Here is a 19,214-nt window from a genome sequence, read left to right on the forward strand (position 1 = left end):
CTTTTATTTGCATTTTTGAACATCTATCTTTTCCTTAGTAAGAATCTTTGATAAATATATGGAGTGTCATTGTTTCTAAAGATTTAGAAAAGGTTTTATGAGATTGTGTTTATAGTGAGTTTATTTGCAAATCTGATTTCTTCATTTTTATTAATTATTTATGGCTATACAAATTTTCAAGCTTTTTAACATTTTAAGGGTGGATTCTGATCACAATTTTCGTGGATCCCTTTCCGGATTTCCAGAAACGGATCCAAAAAAGTTTAAATCCCTTGAAAACGTATCCAATTCCAAATCTAAAGTTTCTGATTTTTTGAAACGGCACAAAAACGTTTTTATAGTGTTTCGGACAAGAATCGTATCCATTTATGTATCGGAAACGGGGATCCGTGTTTCCAGAAAATTCTTCAGGAGTTTCCGGTAACTTAGCGATCAATTTATTAAATATAAATATAATAAAAAACATTTAAATTAAAATATTTTTTTTGCTTTTGATATGAATAAAATAATGTTTCAGCGTAATAATTATATATTTTTTAAAAATCAGAATAACGAGTGAGTTATTTGATAAAAAATATATTAAAACCAATTTAGATTTATCTTAATTTTGGATTTATCTAGTGCCGACAAAGATCAAATTTCTCAAGCTTAAATTTTTTTTTCGAGTGCAAAACTTGAGGAAATGCTTGTATTTCAAAATATTTGACCACTTTCAACACTTGATAGATCCATAGTTAAGATAGATCTAAACTCGTTTAAGGCATACACGACCACAATTTTTTTTTTCAAACATATGTTTAATTACAAAAAATTTCTTAGATATTGTGTGAATTAGTTTCTAGATCCATAGCATTGATATTTGTTAATATATCGATGTTTCAAACCATCTTATGTGGTTCGTGAAGACAAATATCAATGCAATGGATTCAAAAACTAATTCACACAATATTAATCACAAAAGCCTTAGATCTACAATTTCTTAAATTTTTTCAAATTACATTTTCTATTAATTTTTCAACTTTTGAAAATTGAAATATAAATAGTTTAAATGTAAATATTTAAAATTGTGAAATAATTTGATTTTGAAATAATTATACCAAATTTATGAAATAATCAAATTATATTTATATTATTTTTTTTAATATATTGAAAACACTCTATAGACAATATTTTAGATAGAGCATAGATGTAAAATATAAAATATATAAAAAATGCTCGATCAATGATATACTTTATTAGAAGAATTTGTAAATGCAAGCTTAAATAAATCAGTTTCAAATGATACTTTATATTATTTTTTCAATAGATCAAAATTTATAAATGAGAAAACATATTTAAAAATAAAATATATATTAAATTTTATAAATAAGAAAATACATTTAAAAATAAAATATATATTAATTAAGCCATAAGGCGTTTCCTCTGAAATCAATTTTCTTATTAGGTTATTCGTACATTTCTGAGCCTTTGATTTAAGTGTTAAATGATTAAAATAATTATCAACTTTCTTATTAGGTTACCTGTACATTTCTAAGCCTTTGATTTAAGTGTTAGACGATTAAAATAATTTTAGCCATGGATTGATTCGACCGGTACAGTACGGTATTAAATTAGTTAGAAATTTAATTACAAATGATAAGAATGCGACCCAGCAGATCTCGCCCTTGCCCTCGCTCAACTTTCCAGGTGCTTCTGGGAGTGGAGACCTCACCCTTGCCTCGCTCGGCTTTACAAGTGCTTCTGGGAGTGGATACCTCTCCCTTGCCCTCGCTCGGCACTATTGCTACTTCGAGGGAAATGCGACAACAAATCTTGCACTTGCCCTCACTCAGCGCTACTTCCAGGGAAATGCGACGCAACAGATCTCGGCCTTGCCCTCGCGCAGCTTTACATGTGCTTCTCGGAGTGGAGACCTCACGAGGATGCCTTTCAGAATGCAAGAACTAATGAAAAGAGGGTAGTTGAAAACTTTGTAGCTATTATGGAGTTTCAACTTGAAAAAACTCATTGGAAGGTTGAGAGAGATCCAATAGCTGCGGATATATATTGACGCCATTTGGGTATTGGAAATTTTTTTATGAAATTGTGTTGAGTGGTTGTGATTGTGGGGGCTTCTCATACTGGCTTTGTTTTGTAGCTCACTACTCACAATAATATGTGTTATGGATTGTTGGGAGAATCACCACTGCAGAGGTAAAAGACAATGTTGTGTTGTGGTTGGGTTGGGTGCAAAGCTCCAGCTGGGCAGCGACTTTAATTTGCAAGTTCTTGCCAAATGTGTGGACTTTTGTGAGCATGTTCTTGGTCATTCCTCTAGCTCTTTCTTTGCTTTCCAAGTTTGAAAGCCATTTGACTGTCTCGGGAGTCAGGAGAACATCAGATCGCATTGGTAAAACCATTCTGTTTTTTCCTTGTCAATCTGATTTTTTGTGGGCATAGGTGGAGTCATCCTTGGAGGGTGCCATATTTGGGATGGGTCGATGTTATATGGATGGTAATGACTACAAGAAGACTGAGCGCTATATGAGTGCATCTTTTTCAGGTATTGTCTCTCCTCTTGCCTCCCTTATTACGAGCACTTTCTTGGGCATATCTTATGACTTGCTAACTCCAATTCTTTGGATTAAGAAAAAGCTCCAGAAGTTATGAAAAAATAATTCGGTATAGCTAGCTCCAAGAGAAACTGAGGTCTACCTCCCAGAGAACCAAGATGATGGTTTAAAGAGTCTTGTTATCTAAAAGTTAGTTCAGTTTTGATACTGGTGAACTGCCTAATCTCAAAAGGTGAGCTTCTATAGTTTGCACAACTGAAGTATACTTAGGATGCTTCTCATATTCAATTGTGTTGTAAGATTGAGCATCTTGTCTGATTGACACTACCCCTTTCATTGCGTATATTGTTGTTTAGGTGGTGTTGGTTTTATTATTTGGTGGTAAACAAAGTTTCAGAACAACCAAACAATAGTGCAATTTCAATGTCACATGTATGTAAAAGATATTCACAGATGTGATGACTGAATCAAACAGGTTTGTTTCAAATGTACATCAAACAAGGAAATACAAGTTAATTGGCTTTTGGATTATGACTTGATTTTCTTTTCTGTATAAAATCCTTTTAACACATGCAATTGGTAGGTTTTTAATTGGGGATAAGTTTGTTTTAAAGTTATCTCAAAGCATTTTAACACTGTCATGGTGAATAGGGTCTTTATTTTAGTGTAAATTTCTTAGGATAGGGACTTTTTTCTTCTTCTTTTTTACCTTGCAACCATTCCATCAACAATGCCCAGATCTCAAATTTTAAACTTTCTTAAGAGATTAACAGTTTGATTAGTCTGATATAGTCTAAATAGATCTTCAGCTTAATCTAAAATCCTGGACGATCCAATGGAGTATGAGATCTTATTTGGATCATTGATTTCAGACTGGAAAGATTATGACAAAGCCATTGAAGTTTAAGTATAATATTGGCAAATTTCAGAGCCATAAATAAGCAAATATATCTAGGCCTTACAGGGAATGGGAATGCCCATAAAGTCCTCTTATTTGTATCCCAGAAAAAGTACCAGTGGGAAGGTATTACCATGATTAGGGAAATTTTTTGAGCATATACTTTGGATAGCCTTCCACAGCATTGTGCACACTTGTGGCTGATTTGGGTGCCTTTCTGTTGCATCAGAATCTTACACGTAGAAAATTCAAACAGATTTTACTTCCAAGCTGTATGGTGATCTGTAGATGAGGGCACAACATCAAAGAAGGCTAGAGGTTACATCACTAATTTTAGGCTTCCAGCAATGAGGGTGTGTGCAAACATGCATGTGCTTGCTATAGATAGGATAGGATAAGATCAGGTTCCTCAATTTCTAGTTTTGAAGATAAGGTGTTTTTCTAAGTTTAGATAAAGTCTCAGTTTTATGTATAGCAATTTTCCTAATTTTGGATTATCTGTTAGCCAGAGTGCAGATCTCAAGGGAATCTGAGTTTCTTCCTTGGAGCAATTCAGCTAGTCTCATGTGGATCTTGAGATATATGCGATAGGTTTATTTTTGAAAACTCTAATCATGCCCTTATGATGCAGGGTTATCCCCACTTACACCCACAGTATGCATGTAAAATGCATCCACACATCTGTCCCAGGTATTTAACTCTCAAGGAGTCAAATCTTCAACCATAAATGGTTAAGGCCCTCTTTTAGTCTCATGCGAAATGATTCATAGACTTAACAAAGTCTAAACATTAACCCACCAGTTCCTTTCTATCGGAACTCAATCACCCCGCTTAAACCCTCATTAACCTTTATTTCCAACTTTTCATTCAAGTCTTTCTTATCGGGACTTTAAAACCCCTTCATAACCTTTGTTAACCCTTAAGGCCGCATATATATAACCTTTTCCCTCTTTAAACCTTGGTTACATATGTGTTTAACACATAAATCTTCTATCGGCACTCTTCTCCTTTATAAACCAATTACTAAGGAAACTCCTGCATTTCATACCTTTATGCCTTGGTACGGCTTTTGCACAGATCCCGAGATATACCTTTATCACAATCGAGTATCAGCCTTTCGCGGTTCTTTAACACATACATGCCTCATCACCCTCCGACTCCGATATGCAACTATTGGAAGCGTTTAAATAATGCTTAAGCCTTTAACCCCTCGAGCACAACACTTTAACACAATACGAGAAGTACATGGGAAAACCCCGCTACAACCCCTTGGCCGGATCTCAAATATTATACACTCGTCGTTATAGTTCTGTTAGGTCCGCACCTTTAGTCGCTCCACAACGTTACTTCTCCGAACTCTGATAAGCCCGATCTCCGATCACCGAAGCCTCCGATCAAATCTTGACTGTCTGTTGTATCCTCCGATCCAACGGTTAACATTACTCCCGACCATTTAAACTTACGCACCTATTCTTCACCATTGATCTGCACCCAACGGATCTGATGGCTGTCATTGATATTGGGTAGATAACAAGTGCGAGGATTAACCACCTGATAAAGTGGTTCCTCTCTCCTCTCACTACCACACGTTGTTTGATGAGTGGAATCAGCGCTCGTTCTTTAATACCGCTTACGGTTTTGAGGCCACCCGAAATCCACTTTCACTGTTACAAACTCGCCGATGCGATATTTCACCTTACTCCTCAGCGACATCATCTGGACCGTTGATCTTCCAGATCAAACAGTTGCTATGCACTGATACTTTACTCCTTCGCTTTTCCACTTCACTTAAGTTTTACGCCATTTCTTTAGTTCTTTTGTAGTTTTGACTTCTTTAAGGTTTCACCCTTTTTGTTGTTTTACTGCGTGATTCCTCCTAAACTTTGGCTTTGATCCCTCTAATGGATTCAACAATCCATTATGATCCTTCGAATTGCTTTTTTCCTCTATGCAGTCCTTCAGAACTCTGCCTTCTACTTCTGCTGCTCAGCTACCTCTGAGCTTTACTCTTCTACGAAATCTCACTTCGCTATTTCACCCCAGAGCTTCCCTCTGTTTCCTCAATTGGATTCAAGGATCCATTCGTGATTCCTCTGAATCATTCTGTTCCTCTGCATCCTTCAGAATTCTGCCTGCAACCTGTTACAGAACCTACGAATTCACAAGTAATTCATTCATGAAATACTCTTCAACACACTGACACAATTAGGAATAAACATCTATATATATAAATATAAATAGTAAATTACATATCCAAGACTCTGTGTCTCGCATAGGCCTGTTCTTCAATATCGTGGCCTCCCCCTGAGCTCTGCCAATAGGCTTACATTTATACTATAAAGGTTCGTTGAACTAATATTGGTTCGACTCCTAAATCTACTGAACTAACTCCTAAATCCTCCATCCTCTACGTCCATTTCTAATCTCCATTTAATTCCTAAGACCTCTCCTTAGTTCCTCGAATCATGGAACTACTTAAAGAGTCCTAATTGACTTTAAACTCTTTTGTCATTATTGCCCACTCATGTTCTCATTTATTCGAGAGAATTTACAAACATCTCACATTATCTAATTAAATCACTTAAAATCCTAAATATTACATTAACTTGAGACTTAGGAAACTAACTTCCTAAAAATACATGACCCCCTATGTCTACTTAATTACAATGATTTTCTTTTGGGTTAAATGCTCCTACATCAGACTCCCAAAGTAGAAAATAAAACTGATCTTTGTCTTACTGGATCCCATACTTTGTTTTGTAATTGTCCAAATGTCTTGTTCCTTTGCTGTTGTTGTACTTCTGCTGTCTTCTATTCCTTCTTCTTCTCTTTGTCAATCAGGTTCAAGTTCTGATTGATCTTTCTTCCTGCTGCTACCATTTTCCTCCATATGGACTGCTTCATCATTAACTACCATAACTCTTCAATATCCATCTCTAGTATATCTTTGGGCTGGTCCATATTCTGCCATTCACTGTTACCTCTTTCTCTCTACTTCAGGTTGTTGTTGTTGTCTACTAACTCTTCAAATCACTGTTTATTTTCTTCTACTTTTTCTCTTGCTACCATTGTAGACATTGCTCTTGCTCTGGCTATCATTGTAGACATTGCTCTTGCTCTGGATATCATTGTATACATTGCCTCCACCCAAATTTCCTGAATATATTTAAGGATATATCCCTCCACAACATCTAATTTCTGCATTGAATTCTGACTTTCCAGCATTCTCTCCAGCAATTGAACATTTCGGTTCCATGGATTAAATACTTCCACATAATCTTCTTCTTTCATTTTTATTTTTCTTCTCACCTGTGCCAAATTTCCTCCAACATCTGCAACTAAACCTGCATTCACAAAACACTTGTTAAAATAAAAAACATAAGGCTTCAGTGCCTTATTTTCCTTTGGCAACAATTCAGTTTGCTGCTCTGTTTCTTTCTCCTCTGTCAGCATATTAGTATGTTGTTTTGAATTCTCAAAAGAATTCATGAGACTGTCAACTAGTCTCTCTTCCACACCATCTATTTCAATGATATCTCTCTGCTTTTGTTCACGGTAGTGAACTTCTTCTTCCTTAGCCTGCTACTGGTTAACTCTTCTTTGAAATTGTTTGATTCTTACTGCCTCCCTTTCATCCTTACCCTCTTGTTCTTTAAGAACCTCCATATCATCTTTAAACAATCTCTGTCCTTCCCCAATGATATTCATTGGATCATTTCTTTGGGACAACATTTCTTTAGTCTTCATTGAAATAAGATTGCCATCTTCCTCCTCTATGACAACTCTATCATTCTGTTGCCTACTCCCGGGTGATTCTTCTATCTCCTTCTGATTCTGATGTCTTGCCATCTCAGTCTTGATCTGAACAGATTTCAGATTCTGCTCCTTCTCTCTGGCAAACTCTAAAGTTCTTTCATTCTCCTGTGATGTACCTGCAATCATCCAATAATTATTAATTTTAAAATCATAAGACTTAGTGGTCTTACTCGCCTTTTCAGTCATCACATTTCCTTGCTGCTTTGAGTCTTCTATGTGATTGAGCTCCTCAGGCTCAACTTCATCTCCTTCCTTCACAAGGAATGGTTCTTGTCTTGTAAGAGCTCTAATTAGTAGTTTGTCAATGAGTTCTTTCTGTTGTAACAACTCAATACTTTCCTCATTTGAGAGATCTTCTTCATCATACTCTGCTACTCTAGAGTACCTTTTATCCCCTAAAACACATTACTCCTCATACTTCAGTTTAAGAGCTCTATTCAACTTCACTTCAGAGTATTCATCTTCTGTAAGATACTCCTCCATGCTTTTGACAACGTCACAAGACTGTCTATCCTCTCCTATGCATCCTGCAAGCACACCAAAACTATTAGGTTCAAAAACACAAGGCTTGATGGCCTTATACATCATCTCTTCATCTTTAATCAGCATCTCCTCATGTTGTTTTGAACTATCCCAATAGTCCATGATATCTTCACTTGACCTCCATTCTTTATCTTCAATGTAGTCTTCACTTCCTCCCATAATTTCTCCCTATTCTGGTTCACAAATGTACTCTTCCATTTCCAACTCAACTTCCTTGAGTTTTTCCCTCAGCCACTTTACTTGCTTGTACTGTAGCCTTCTTTGTATCTCATGCCACTCCACTGGCTTCTTCCTTAATACCCAACCTTGTCTCTGGTGTTCTTTTAGCCGCATTGTTAACACATCAAGTTCTTTTCTCATCTCAGAAAAATCCTTGTCAATCTCCTCTTGACTCAGTCTCTTGCCATCTGCTTTTGCATTCTACTTCTCATATCCTCTGTTGTGGCTTCTCTCTAAACCTTTTCTATGACTATCAGTAATCATCTTCTTCTCCTCTTTCTTCATGAGCTCCTCACTCATCTGCAACAAGCCTTTGCAACAACTAGTCCTCCTTGCTGCAATCTTACCTCACTAAGCTCTCCTCACTCAGTCTTTTGGTAAGCACGGGTCCTCTGTCTGGAACCTCCTCTTGAGCAATACCTTTGCTCCTTCTAGGCTTCTGCAATCTTTCACTCTTTCTTGAGAACACTTCAGCTATCCTCTCTCTCTGTCCAACCTCTTGTTGGATTCTTCAGGTTCACTGCCACTTTCAAAGTGTTTTCCTTACTCTACCTTCAAGAACACATCTGATTCTCCTCTCACAACTTCTCTTGCTGTCCTTTGCTGAGATGCTTCATCTGCAACCACAATCTTCAATTTCAATTTGAAACAAAACACACTATCTTACCTCCAAGATCTATGTATGATCTTGTTCTCCCATTCTTCTGTACTTTGAATGGATTGTCCTTTGTTTGGTCTCCAAGTCCTCTTTCCTTCAGAACTTGTACTAAGAAATCTTGCTCTCACTTTTCTTCAAGGAATCCTCTGTTCCTGTCTACTCCAAGCCTTTGCTGGAACTGCTACAATCTCCCAGGAACTTCAAAAGTTCCCTTACAATCTTTTGCTGTAGTCTCTATCATTCATCAATTAACTTATGCACATTACCTTCTTCTGTGTGCAAACTCCTTTTCATAGGAAATCTTTCCCCGCTCTGATTACAATTCTGCTCTGATACCACTAATGATGCAGGGTTATCCCCGCTTACACCCACAATATGCATGTAAAATGCATCCACACATCTGTCCTAGGTATTTAACTCTCAAAGGAGTCAAATCTTCAACCATAAATGGTTAAGGCACTCATTTAGTCTCATGCGGAATGATTCATAGAATTAACAAAGTCTAAACATTAACCCACCGGTTTCTTTCTATCGAAACTCAATCACCCTGCTTAAACCCTCATTAACATTTAATTCCGACTTTTCATTCAAGTCTTTCTTATCGAGACTTTAAAACCCCTTCATAACCTTCGTTAACTCTTAAGGCCATATATATATAACCTTTCCCCTCTTTAAACCTTGGTTACATATGTGTTTAACACATAAATCTTCTATCGACACTCTTCTCCTTTATAAACCAATTACAAAGGAAACTCTCGCATTTCATACCTTTTCGCCTTGGTACGACTTTTGCACAGATCCCAAGATACACCTTTATCGTAATCGGGTATTGGCCTTCCGTAGTTCTTTAACACATACATGCCTCATGACCCTCCGACTCCGATATGCGACTATCGGAAGCATTTAAATAACGCTTAATCCTTTAACCTGTCGGGCACAACACTTTAACACAATACAAGAAATACACGAGAAAACCCTGCTACAACCCCTTGGCCCGATCTCAAATATTATACACTCGCCGTTATAACTCTGTCGGGTCCGCACCTTTAATCGCTCCACAACGCCGCTTCTCTGAACTACAATAAGCCCGATCTCCGATCATCGAAGCCTCCCATCAAATCTTGACCGTTAGTTGTATCCTCCAATCCAACGATTAACATTACTCTCGACCGTTTAAACTTGCGTGCCTATTCTTCATCGTTGATCTGCACCCAACAGATCCGACGACTGTCATTGATATCGGGTAGATAACAAGCGCGAGGATTAACCACTCGATAAAGTGGTTTCCTCTCTCCTCTTGCTGCCACGCGTCATTTGATGAGTGGAATCGACGCTCGTTCTTCAATACCGCTTACGGTTTTGAGGCCGCCTGAAATCCACTTTCACTGTTACAAAACCACCGATGTGATATTTCTCCTTGCTCCTCAGCGACATCATCTGTACCATTGATCTTCCAGATCAAACGGCTGCTATGCACTGATACTTTACTACTTCGCTCTTCCGCTTCACTTAAGTTTTACACCATTTGTTCAGTTCTTCTGTAGTTCCAGCTTCTTTAAGGTTTCACCCTTTCTGTTGTTTTACTGCGTGATTCCTCCTAAACTTTGGCTTTGATCCCTCTAATGGATTCAACAATCCATTATGATCCTCTGAATCACTCTTTTCCTCTATGCAGTCCTTCATAACTCTGCCTTCTACTTCCGCTACTTAGCTACCTCTGAGCTTTACTCTTTTGCGAAATCTCACTTCGCTATTTCACCCCAGAGCTTCCCTCTGTTTCCTTAATTGGATTCAAGGATCCATTCATGATTCCTCTGAATCATTTTGTTCCTCTGTGTCCTTCAGAATTCTGCCTGCAACCTGTTACAGAGCCTATGAATTCACAAGTAATTCATTCATGAAATACTCTTCAACACACTGACACAGTCAGGAATAAACATCTATATATATATATATATATATATATATATATATATATATATATATATATATATATATATATAAACAGTTAATTACATATTCGAGACTCTGTTGTCTCGCACAGGCCTATTCTTCAATATTTTGGTCTCCCCCTAAGCTCTGCCCGTAGGCTTACATTTATACCAGAAAGGTTCATTGAACTAATCCTGGTTTGACTCCTAAATCTACTGAAATGACTCCTAAATCCTCTATCCTCTACGTCCACTTCTAATCTCCATTTAATTCCTAAGATCTCTCCTTAGTTCCTCGAATCATAGAACTACTTAAAGAGTCCTAATTTACTTTAGACTCTTAAAAGCCTAAATATTACATTAACTTGAGACTTAGGAAACTAACTTCCTAAAAATACATGACCCCCTATGTCTACATAATTACAATGATTTTCTCTTGGGTTAAATGCTCCCACATCACCTTCTCAGTTCTATAAGAGAAAGGCTAGCATATGGATCTGTAAATTCAGTTTTCAGTAGAACAGTTAGTAGTTTGTTGTTTGCCTTGTAGTGGTTTTTTCTTTGCAGAAGTAGCAGTAACAGGTTTTGACAGTCAATTTACTATGTTTCTGTCATATATTTTTTGTAGCACGTGTTTATAGATTCTAGAATTAATTACTGAGGTCTGTTTTGAGTGGCTTTAAGTTTTCTACTCTTTAGTTTCCTATAGAAATTATTGTAGAGTGCAGAATCTTTTTACCATGGTTAAGAAAAATTAACTGAAATTCATTGGGGCAATGTTTTGTGAAATGCTTAATGTTTTGACTGTATTTTGCTAAAAGTATGTTTATGGATGCCTGATGTTTATCCTGAATTCAGAATATAGATCTTCAACTTAATCTAAAATCCTAGATGATACAATGGAGTCTGAGATCTTATTTGGATCATTGATTTCAAACTGGAAAGCTTATGACAAATCCATTGAAGTTTAAGTATAATATTGGTAAATTTCAGAGCCATAAATAAGCAAATTTATCCAGGCCTTACAGGGAATGGGAATGCCCATAAAGTCCTCTTATTTGTATCCTAGAAAAAGTACCAGTGGGAAGGTATTTCCATGATTAGGGAATTTTTTTGAGCATATACTTTGGATAGCCTTCAACAACATTGTGCACACTTGTGGCTGATTTGGGTACCTTTCTGTTGTGGCAGAATCTTACATGCAACAGATTCAAACAGATTATAATGTTAAATTTTGGAAAAAAATAAAATATTTTTCAATATTACTAGGATTTTTTTTTTTGACTATTTGATTGGACCATAACTTGAAAGTCTTATTGCAGACTTTGCACAATACAATGCTCGGTGGATAACCTCCTCACAGATTTTCTACTATAATTTCTGGATACAATGGCAATATTCATATCATAATTTTTAGATGTTAACAGTGATTTCTTATTCAAAACTATTACATTTTATTCTGGAAAGGATGAAAAACCATCCACCAACCAATCAGGTGCCAATCAGTGCACAATGGGTAAATAACATGACCATGGGGAATGGGTGGTTCCCCAATGAAGCCCAACACTCCATGCTAGAATCGCAATACTGTCCAGGCATTACAGAGAAAGTTGTGGAGTATCTATACACAGAGATCCAACATAATCATCTAGGGAAAGGCACCGTGATTAACAAGGCCGTGAGGTAGTGGGTGCAGAAAGTGGAGGGGTGGCACAGTGATGACGCAGAGCACATAATCAGGAAGAACCAGGTCAACCTTGGTACTATCAAGTGGAACCTCTTTTCCCAAAGGGCGAGTACAACCGTGACACTTACATTCAGAACATAAAATCTATTTTGACAGACAGTCAAAAGGTATGTCACTGCCATGATTACAATAATCCTTATGTGTTAGGCCATTTTTGGCAAACCCTTAAATTAGATTAATTTTAAAATTGATTCATAAATCTGTGTTAAAGATTTTTTCCAATTTTATAACTAACCTTGCATAGAAATTATTGTGATTGGATCCTTTTTAAGTATCTACTGATATCCTTTCAAGTAATTCCTATCTTGCTTTATAATATATATTTTGTAAACTGTTTAAACATATTCTAATTTATCAACAAGTAGGAAAATAATATTCTTCTTAAATTCAAATAATTTTCCGTATGAATTTTTGAAACATGTTTGTTGTTGTAAAATCTAAGACAATAACTTCTTGGACGTGATTTTTAAGTTCCTGGGAAACTTGGCTTTATGTGGTCAACGATTGGACACACTTTGCAAGAATTCATTGGGATTCCGTGCTATAATATCCAACTCAAATTGTGATGTAGATCCACGGAATATATCCAAGACTTCAGATTGGTGTCTTATATGCTCATTTGCCCTTTCCCTACCAAGAGTTTTGAACTTGAATTTACCCTTGTGCCACTGTTGTTGCGTAGTGTCTTGGACAATTTGGAACTTATCTTGATATAGTTTGACTCTGATTTACTGAATTCTTTGGATGTTATCAGCATCAACTAAGCCATCAGAGTGAGTTTCAAACATAATCCTCATCAGAGCAATGATGGCAATAGGCATGGCTCTTGTTGTCCTATTCTTCTTATGGTACTATTTTTTGTACAAGAATGATGGGGTCAAGCAACCTTACACTAAAATGGAGCGGCAACTCCTGCAACAAACAGATATCCAACAAGTATATTTGCTAATCTCGTTCAACCTATTTTCAACTTATCAGGTGGAAATTGATAAAAATCTCTCTCAAATGTGCTATATCACAGAGGCTAAGCTAGTCATGTTCCATGGAGATTAGCCACATACATCTTAGGATATAATAAAGTGAATTGAAACACTTGATGATATTGATATCTTTTGGTTTGTAGGCTTTGGTACCATGTAGAAATTGGTGATGGATGACAATAGTGCGTTTGCAGTGAAGAAAACTATGAACAATGGGGTAAAGATAAGATTGCCTCTTTGAAAGAGAACTTGATATTTTGGAAAACATCAAACATAAAAACCTTGTGAATTTGTGAGGTTATTGCAATTGTCCATCAGCCAAACTTCTTATCTATGACTACTTGCCTCCGGGAAGCTTGGACGAGTTACTACATGGTTAGTATACTGGCAAATGCTAAATTTGTGAAATTCATGGAAATCATTCGAGATGACTTTAGTTCTGATTTTAAGGTAGGTTATAATATTTTCAATATTGTCTGGCGTCTAGAGTTTTGGTGTTTGGAATCAATTTGCAAGTAGTCCTATCAATGTTGTCCAAACCATAGAAAAACATAATCAACTCTCGAATGGAGTGCTCGATTGAAAATAACATTTGGAGCAGATCGAAATCTAGCTTATCTGCACCATGATTTCTATCCTCGCATTGTACATAATGATGTAAAGCCCAGCAATATATTGTTGGTTGAGAATTTGGAGTCACATGTATCAGACTTTGGTCTTCCAAATTCTTGGAAGACGATGAGACACATGTGGCCACCATTATAGCTGACACATTTGGATGCTTGGCACCAAGTACTGATTTCATTTAGTTCTACCCCTTTTTAGGATTTAGAGATTCTGTATCACCAAAGGTAGTCATATATTTTTATCCAATGACAGTCAATTGAGAGAGTATCTGCAAAGTGGGTGAGCAAAAGAGGAATCTGATGTATACACTTTGGAGTTGTTCTGTTAGAGTTGCTCAGTGGCAAATGACCAACATGCCAATAATTTGTAATCAAAGGTTTGAATGTTGTTGGATGGGTAATTTATGTTGTATTTTATCATTTTATAATTTAAATGATAATTTAATTTTAAAGTCATAGATACCATGATAATTTATTTTTAAAGTCATAGTAATCTAAGAACTTGTTGTGATTTAAAATGCCCAGTATGCAATTTTTACTACTAGCTTCACCATCATGATTAGACAATTGCATTTCTAATTGAGTATAGAATGGAATATACACTATGACATTGATATCCCCATTCCAAATGCAGGTTAACACACTATTTGAGGAACAATACGCTGGAAGAAATTGTTGATACGCATTGTGATTGTGGTTGTAAAGGCGTTTCTACTAATCATTGTTAGGTGCATAACTTCCAATCCTAAAGAACATCCAACAATAAACCAAGTAGTTCAAATCCTAGAAGAAGATACAGTGTCTCCATACCTTAATGACTTTTATGTATCTAATTCAGAGTGACCAGATAAATTCAATCCCAGGCCTTCCATACCCATTTTGGCAACTATTTTTTCCCTCTTGGTCATAAACTCTTCACGACTTCAGTTGCGTTGTTCTGGTCTGCTTGTATATATTTGTGAGCCAGTGGCTCTCCGCAAATAAATCACGATGTTTTCTCCAGACTAACAATGGTGCAAAGCATTCAATATAATTCATTGCTATAATAGAAACCCCGCCCATCACTTAAATGAGGGTAGCCAGCTATTTTTGTTTGAGTAAGTATTTGTCAGAACCAAAAATGAGTTTTGTTAGCATATGACAACAATCATTAAAATAAAATGTAAATGTAAAGCTAATTGTAAATATTGTTAGGTAGTTTACGAACCAAACGATGGTTATCAAAACTATTGTAACAGTGCCTACTTCATACGGTGATTGCAAGAGATGAGGAGGCAGAGTGAGTGATTTCCTCCAATAAAATCCTAGTGCCTATTTCATATGTTGATTCCGAGAGAGATGAGGGGCAAAGTGAGTTCGATCCCACAATAAAATCCTATTTGCTTTTCCTATGGATGTTTTGTTCACAAAACGTTAGGTTTTTACCAGGTAAATGTTGTGTATTGGTGTATATTTGTGTGTCATTTTTCTTGTGAATAAATTTATATACAGTCTAAGAAAAGTGATATCAGAACCTGAGGAACAAAGATCTATTTGAGTCTGAATAAGTCTGGATAAGAGAACTTTGAGGAAGAGTGAGGGCTAAAGTAACGGCCTCGGATACCAGAGGAACCTAACAATCAAGTGGAGGAGAACATAGAGGAAGAGTGAGGGTCGCAGATTCCAGCGAAACCCAGCCGTTACGTGGAGGAGAAGTTTGAGGAAGAGTGAGGGCCACAAATACCAGCAAAATACAACCATTAGTGGTGGAGGCTCCGACCTTGACCCAAGTGATGACGAAACCCAGGATCCGCACGACGAAACCCAGGACCCATTATTATCAAAATTTAGATAAATTACCACTCTTATCACATCCAATATTTGGTTGATTATCATAGTCTAAAGAAATCTAATTAATCAACATTATTTGTTCACAGATTTATGATTGAAGCAGATATTTTTCTAGATATGATCACTGGAATATTCTCATTAATTTTCACTATGAAATAGGGATTTTTAGGGTGGTTACAAATGTGGAAGGCTAAAGAAGCATTGCAAATTTATTAGAAGATTCTACAGAGGATGCATATCAATTTTTTGATAGAATGTTTTAGAGATTGCTAGCATTTGTTATCTATAATTTTCACAACAAAATGTCTAAGCGTTCAAGTTGTCTGTAAATTTCAGATATCAGCGAGAAGAAGCAAGAATTGAAGCTTGGATAAATCTTCTGACTTCCAAAGCTGAAGCTGAAACCAAAAAGCTTGAGATATAGGGAGAGCGCCTATAAATATTTGTACACATTTAAGAATATTTCTAGAATTTTGGTTATTTACAACATTTAGAAAAATTGAATATATATGTTGATATTTAGGTCATTAACAGAATGCACACAGTAAATGTTATTGTGCAGGTAGGTCTACATATATTTGTAAGCATGATAAAATGCATCACTTGAAAAGGACACATCAATGCATCTTAGCATTTTTATGTTAAAATATTCAATGATGTTTAATTATTTTTAAAGGAAGGAAATTGAAGTATTTTTTAAGCTTTAGCTTTTGAAAATAATGTAACTTGTAGGCTCCATACTCTATGTTGTATCAAATCGATAGTCTCTGCAATCATCTTATAAGACTGGTTTATGTTTTTAATAATTTATATAGAGTTAGTTGGCAGTGGAGGTTTTGTTTTTTTCTTAATTTAAATTTAATTTTGTAAGTAATATATTGATTGTTTATAAATATATGTCTTTGACTAGTTAAATGTCTTTTTATGAATATATTTTTATATTTTTTCACATTTATTAAATGGTTAATTTAAAATCCATGTTTATATTTCTCAACTTTTACTAAGTCATAAATAAAAGGGCCCGGTGAAGTTGAATAGTTGGACAATTGAAGGACAAACAAGTCCGACTCTTCAGATCACTAGTTTTAAGAAGTAGGAGATTTTAAAAAATTAAAGGTGTACAATTAATATTGTTAATTAAATATTTTGGATATTATTATTATTTTTTCAAAATTTAATTATATAATTTATTTTTTTATTATGATATTATTTTAATAATAGAAGAAAAATTATAATAATATTGGATAATAACAATAGAATATTATACAATATAGTTGATAACATTATTGGATTTTTCATATTTTAAATTAATATTATTTTTTATTTTTTATTTTTTATTTTTTATTTTATTTTATTATTTGAGTAAAAAAGATTTTTTTAATAATATTGGATAATCACATTATGGATACAAGATTATATAATATAGTTGACATTAACTTTACATCCAACCTAGATTTATTAAAATAAATATATAAATTAAAAGAATAATTTTAATTTATATAATTTATTATGGATACAAGATTATATAATATAGTTGACATTAATTTTACATTCAACCTAGATTTATTAAAATACATTTATAAATTGAAAGAAAAAATTTAATTTATATAATTTATTATGGATACAAGATTATATAATATAGTTGACATTAATTTTACATCAAACCTAGATTTATTAAAATAAATTATATAAATTAAAATAATAATTTTAATTTATATAATTTATTAGGGATACAAGATTATATAATATAGTTGACATTAATTTTACATCCAACCTAGATTTATTAAAATAAATTATATAAATTAAAAGAATAATTTTAATTTATATAATTTATTATGGATACAACATTATATAATATAGTTGACATTAATTTTACATCCAACCTAGATTTATTAAAATTAATGTCAACTATATTATATAATCTTGTATCCGTAATAAATTATATTAAAATTATTCTCTTAATTTATATAATTTATTTTAATAAATCTAGGTTGGATGTAAAATTAATGTCAACTATATTATATAATCGTGTATCCATAATAAATTATATAAATTAAAAGTATTCTTTTAATTTATATAATTTATTATGGATACACGATTATATAATATAGTTGACATTAATTTTACATCCAACCTAGATTTATTAAAATAAATTATATAAATTAAGAGAATAATTTTAATATAATTTATTACGGATACAAGATTATATAATATAGTTAAGAAAGATTCTTCGGCGAAAATCACATGGAATATCATTTGTCGACGCGTTTCGAACCAACCAGTGTGGTTCATCGTCAGGACAAGTTGGTTCGAAACACGTCGACAAATGATATTCCATGTGATTTTCGCCAAAGAATCTTTCTTAACTTGATATGGATCACAAAAGCCTGAACTCTATTATATAATATAGTTGACATTAATTTTACATCCAACTTAGATTTATTAAAATAAATTATATAAATTAAAAGAATAATTTTATATAATATAGTTGACATTAATTTTACATCCAGCTTAGATTTATTAAAATAAATTATATAAATTAAAAGAATAATTTTAATTTATATAATTTATTATGGATACACGACTATATGATATAGTTGACATTAATTTTACATCCAACCTAGATTTATTAAAAAAGATTATATAAATTAAAAGATTATTTTTAATTTATATAGTTTATTATGGATACAAGAGTATATAATATAGTTGACATTAATTTTACATCCAACCTAGATTTATTAAAAAAATATTATATAAATTAAAAGAATAATTTTAATTTATATAATTTATTATGGATACAAGATTATATATTATAGTTGACATTAACATTACAACTAACCTAGATTTATTAAAATAATTTATATAAATTGAAAGAATAATTTTAATTTATATAATTTATTAATGAAGAATTATAAATTCTAATGAAGAATAATAATTTATATAGAATTAGTTGGTGGAGGAGGAGGTAATTGCACTCGTTAGTGTTTTTTTTTAGATTTAATTTTTATAACTAATATACTGATATTTTTTTAAATATATTTGGTTGACTAGATAAATGACTTTTTATAAATATATTTTTATAATTGTTCACATTTATTAAATGGTTAATTTAAAATCCATGCTTATATTTCTCAACCTTTACTAAGTCATAAATAAAAGGGACTCATGAAGGAAAAACAAGTGTGACTTTCCATATCACTAGCTTTAAGTAGTAAGAGACATTAAATACAAAATTAAAGTGTTTTCAATTAACATTATTAATTAAATATTTTTTATATTTTAACCTTAAATTAATATTATTTTTTTCAAAATTTAATTATATGTTTTTTTTGTTTTTGTATATTATCATATTATTTTAATAATAAAAGATTTTTTCTAATAATATTGGATAATAAAAATAGAAGATTATAAAAT

The 19,214-nt window shown here is 33.6% G+C and overlaps 1 pseudogene; it reads left to right on the forward strand.

The window, feature by feature from the left end:
- Nucleotides 1-12,148: 12,148 nt before the first annotated feature.
- On the forward strand, nucleotides 12,149-14,813 carry LOC149261422 (LRR receptor-like serine/threonine-protein kinase FEI 2; annotated as a pseudogene).
- The last annotated feature ends 4,401 nt before the right edge of the window (nucleotides 14,814-19,214 follow it).

Source organism: Pinus tabuliformis, chromosome 6 (assembly GCF_031772625.1).
Source record: "Pinus tabuliformis cultivar Carrire ecotype Pingquan chromosome 6, CPIR1, whole genome shotgun sequence".
Classification (NCBI taxonomy): domain Eukaryota; kingdom Viridiplantae; phylum Streptophyta; class Pinopsida; order Pinales; family Pinaceae; genus Pinus; species Pinus tabuliformis.